This window comes from Tupaia chinensis, unplaced genomic scaffold (assembly GCF_000334495.1).
Source record: "Tupaia chinensis unplaced genomic scaffold, TupChi_1.0 Scaffold000028_1, whole genome shotgun sequence".
Classification (NCBI taxonomy): Eukaryota; Metazoa; Chordata; class Mammalia; order Scandentia; family Tupaiidae; genus Tupaia; species Tupaia belangeri.
Genome location: NW_006159458.1, coordinates 1,426,563 through 1,431,720, shown reverse-complemented (window position 1 = coordinate 1,431,720; position 5,158 = coordinate 1,426,563). Strand labels below are relative to the sequence as shown.

Sequence of the window (5,158 nt, the reverse complement as noted above, 5' to 3'; positions counted from 1 at the left end):
CAATTGTAGACACCAGAGATAGTGTGAGAAGAGGGTGGGAAAGGACAGAGCGTCAGAAAGAGGAGTAAAAAAATTCTAGGAACTAGAAATGGAAAAATTTTGATAATAATATGCATGATTAAGTCACTATGCAGTATATTCTGGATGGGAAATCACATTTTGTATGCTGTGATGATGCTTAAGGAAAGAATGTAAATTAAGTTACAAAAAAAAAAAAAGTTTCAGAAAAAAAAATATCTATTCAATGACTGCAGTAAGATATATAGCCCCAGCTAGTTGTTACTTTATAGGATGACTAAAGTTAGACTTGTGTTCATGGAAATATATATATCAGCTCTGTTTGCTATGAAAATATTTAGATTAATTAAGATCTTTAGTAATTCAATAAAATGTGGGAGGAAAACAGTATAGAAAGTAAACATAGATACCAGAGACAGTGTGGGAAGAGAGTGGGAGATGGCAGAGGGTAAGAGATAGGGAATCAAGGATGGGGGAAAAAAAGTAAAACATATAGAAAACAAGAAACGGAAAATTATTTGCTGACAATAACATGTTCGTTGATGTGCTTGATTGAGACAATATACAGTGTACTCTGGATGGAAAATCTCATTTTGTATGCTGTAATGATGTACAGTGAATGAATGCAAATAAATAAATTAAAATTAAAAAAGAAAATATTCATAGTATATATATATATATAGAGAGAGGTTGGACTGCGTCTCAAAAATAAATAAATATTGAAGTCCTAACAGTTGGCATCAGTGAATGGATATTATCTGGAAATATCTGGGTCTTTGCAGATGTAATTAGTAAGATAACTATGGTGGTCTTAATTCTAATGACTGATGTCCTCACAAGATAATGTGGGGCTGGCTCAATAGTACAACACTAATATGCTGCTCAAGCAATAGTAGATCCACAGGGAAAATAACAGGTTCATTTCCCTAGTCATCCTGCACTCACTAGGCACACACGGTCATGAACCTGGCGGGCTAGGAAAGCTGGGGAAATCAAGGCATGAAGTGCCGTTAGAGGAGCTTGTCTTTCTCATTCTCATGAAAGAAAGAAAAAGCAACAATAAAAAACCCATATAGGGAGAATGCCAAGTGAAGACAGAGGCTGAGATTGTAATAACATGTCTACAAACCAAAGACTGTGAAGGATGCCTAGAAGCTAGGAGGAGGGAAAGACAGTCTTTATAGGGAGCATGGCCCTGCCAACACTCTTGATTTCAGACTTCTAGACTCCAGAGCCAAAAAAGAATAAATTCTTTTCTTTGATGTCTTCTAGTCTATGATAATGTGTTATAGCAGACCCAGGAAACTAACATAGGCTATTAATGAGAATATGAAAGAAGATAAGTACTATTCAGGTCATCATTGAACTTCAGAAATAAAGAGTAAATTTACAACCTATCTGTAACTTTAAATTGCTTGACTACATTGCATTAGACTATTCTAAAATTAAAAACAAATATTGGCTTAGTGGGCCCAGTAACACAATACTCTGCAAAGCCAATCCACCCAGGAAGGTTCCGAGTTCTTGTCCTAAGCCTTCCCCGTGCAGACCAGATGTACATGTGCCCATGATCTGGGACTGGCTGAAGCCAGAGCTGGATAGCTGCATGAAAACCCTACTGTGGGTGCCTGTCTCTGTTTTATGCAGGAAAAAGAAAAAAAACATTTTTTAAGAGCTAGCTTATTTTCACTTTATGAACATTAGATACCCCACTGTACCCCCAAAATACTCTTATTCTTTTTACTTTAAAACTGGAACCTTTTGGGGCCAGCAGGAGGCATGATGGTTAGGGTGCTAGACTCCCACATGACTGATGGCAGTTCAAGTCCCAGATCTAGCAGCTTGCTGGCTCACTTTCCCACACTCTCTCTCTCTGATGACTAATAGCAAGTTAAAAAAAATAATAAATAAAATAAATTTTAAAATAAAATTTGGACCTTTTATAAAAGCTAAATGTTATGACTTAAAAGTTGTTCTCTCCCACATAATTCAAATAAATCTAATAACCTTCTAAATGATAAGATGTACCTAGAAGACAAGTAAGATGGTATAAATTTGTTTTGTGATCAGAAAAACATGGATTATTATCTACACACTTACTAGTTATATGAGAAATGTGGAAAGATCCTCTACTTCTCAAGGTCCTTTCTCTATAATTCTATTTTTTAAAGAGAGGTGGACATAATGGCTAGCTCAGTTTTTAATCAAGGTAAAAATAAAGCATTTAATAAACATCTCTTTCTATTTCCCTGAAGAAATGCAAAAATGTGTGGAATATCTGAGAATTATATTTTAAAGTCTGAGGAAAGCGTGAGAATACCTGGTTAGCTAATAACCTCTAAGAGTGAAGATGGTATACATCCCCCCTGGGGGGGGGTGATTTCTCGCTTTCTGTCTCTATGTCTCTGTCTGGCGAGCGCACACGCCCTATAGCGAAAACCTCTCCCCCACAAAAAAAGAGTGAGGATGATATAACAGGATAAAAAACTATACAGTGATAGTAATGGAACAATCTCTAAGTATCTAGCAGCAACATGAAGCAAGTACAAAAGCCTCCTCAGAATATAGGGGCCAACAGGTGCAATGGTGGTTAAGGTTGCTGGACTTCCACATGGCCAACCATGGTTCAAGTCCCAGACCCAGCAGCTTGCTTTCTCACTTTCCCTCTCTATATATATGTTTATATATATATATGTGTGTGTGTGTGTGTATATATATATAACTTGACTATATTAGCTACTTAATAAGAGTACAAAATTAAGTAAGGAACAAGCGAGGAAAAGGTCAGAAACGCAGATACAGCTAAAATGGGATGAATGTTCTCAAAGGCAAAGAGCATGTAACAAGGCTCCTGGAAGAGTAGATCTGACCCAGACAACAGGATGATAGGGTCAGATCTATAAGAGAAAGGAGGAATTCATGCCTTAGTAATCACATGAGGGTAACAGCTTATAAAAGCAAACAACTAGGGCTGGTAAATGGTGTGATTGTTAGGGGCACTGGACTCCCACATAGCTGATGGTGGTTCAAGTCCCCGACCAAGCAACTTGCTTGCTCTCTCTCTCTCTCTCTCTCTCTCTCTGTATGTCTGGCTCAATCGAATTGAAAATAACAATAATGATAAATAAAATAAATAAATCTTTAAAACAAAAAGCAACTCACTTAAGATGGAGTTTAAGGAATATATGAACCATAAAAAACAAAGAGCATTCAATCAACTTTGGGGTAAAAAAATAATTATCTTTAAAGTATCTTCTTCAGGCAGTATTTTGAATAAATAGCACGATAATACTAGTTGGAAAATGGAAATAAAAATTAACAACCACAACACATACCGAATGCCAAACATTGTTTTCAATGCTTTGCTTGTTTTAAGAGATTTAATTCTCATGACCTTTCTATGAGTTAGGTACTATTACTACTCCATTTTACCAGTGAGGAAACTAAGGCACAGAGAGGTTCAATAACATGCCCAACATGACAATATAAGATAGAATCAAAACGAATATTTGAAAACTGCTAAGTAGGATCTGTAGTAGGCAGAGATTGCCTAAAAGTAATTGCTATTAAAAGTGAATTTCACCATTTCCTCCATTAAATCACCAAACCCTCTCTCAAAGGCAAAAAAAATGTGTTTTTTCTTTTTCCAATTCTTTGTTGCTCTAGACTAGGCCTGATTTCCTTTGAGAGATCTTTCAAACTTCATACACTTTTATGATTTGGCCATGAAACTATTGCAATATGCAGCTATGTACTAAAATTTATTATCAAAAGGGGAAAAAAGAACTCCTTTCTTCCTTCCCCACCTACCAAGAAAACCACACAATTTGTTTCTCACAGGTTTCTTCCTCTAAGAGGACTAGAATAACTGTATCAATTTAAAGACATCAATACACAAATTAAATCAGTCTAAGTCCTCTGTACTGAACAAGCCAGATGCATTTCTTTAGAATGGCTGAATACTGCAATGCAATGTATCAGACTAGGCAATTAATTGAATTACTTAACTACGAGTTTAAACAAATGAATATATCCCGTTTTAACTGTATCTTACTGTTTAAGAAGGCAGTCTTACAACATTTTAACAGATACTATGTCACTTTGTTAACTTTAAGTCTAGCAGGGCACTAGATCCTAAATATAATTAGACGTGTTTTCTCAAACAATGACCTATTAACTCTATACTCCACCGACACCTAAGACCATTCTCTACCTTGGGAAAACATGTTAGCCACGGGAGTTTCTGGCGTTGGGAAAGTGGTGACACTAGACTTGTGTCTCCTAGCATCCCGCCCTGCCCTGACCTGCCCCTTTCGCATTTCCAGCGCAGCGTAAAAACTCTGCCTCCGCGGCGCAGCGAGACTTGGCTCCTTTTTAGAGAAGGGGAGCGACGGACTGCCAAGAACGTGGTACTCGTCCCAATGCGGGTGGGGGGCCAGATACCCGAGAGGACCCGACCACGACCTACTGGTCTTCGCGAGGGGGGACTCTAAAGCCACCGGGACACCGAGCATCGGGAGAAACAACGGGGAAGGAGCTACCGAGGAAGCACCTGAACTTCAAGCGCTGCGACAGCCGGACCAGGAGGAGGGGAGCTCCCGGTCGCAGCGCTGCCCGGGGTCCTGCCAGTAACGCCCCCGGGGTAAATGGAGCAGCTCCTCGGTCCTGGCCACACTCTAGAGGAGAGCCATGAACACAGGGAGTGAAGCCCACACCAGGCTCTCGGGCCCCTTATCCGCATTCGTTCCCTGAGCAGCTCTGGAACAACCCAGAGAACAGCACCCAGCGGGGTTTCAATATTTTACCTTGTGCTACGGTCCCAGCCGACCGCCATGTTTCACAGAAGCCCGGGTCGCCCGGGCTCCCGTGTACCCGGAAACATCGCGAGAACAAAAAGCCACTATCACCGCTGCAAACGTCAGAAGGGAGACAATATGAAGTTCTCGCGATATTCCCTGCTTACGGAGCGCTTAACCAGGAGGCGTGGTCAAGATGAAGGGGGCGTGGCTAAACCCAAAAAAGGCTGAAACTTATTTCAAGTGTAAACGCCGAGTCAGTCCAGAATTTGCTTCCTCAGAAAGGATACGTTGCTTTGCGACTGACCCTAAAACGAGTCGACTCCTCACCCCGTATTTCTTTA

General features: G+C 39.8%; 1 protein-coding gene across 2 annotated transcripts in view; it reads right to left on the bottom strand.

Moving 5' to 3' along the window:
- ERGIC2 (ERGIC and golgi 2) overlaps positions 1–4,921 on the bottom strand; it is a 44,049-nt gene extending 39,128 nt beyond the window's left edge. For both annotated transcript variants that reach the window (XM_006140249.3, XM_006140250.3), the window contains exon 1: positions 4,824–4,921. The gene's annotated coding sequence lies outside the window, so the exon portion shown is untranslated. The remainder of the gene's footprint in view (positions 1–4,823) is intronic.
- Between the last annotated feature and the right edge of the window lie 237 nt (positions 4,922–5,158).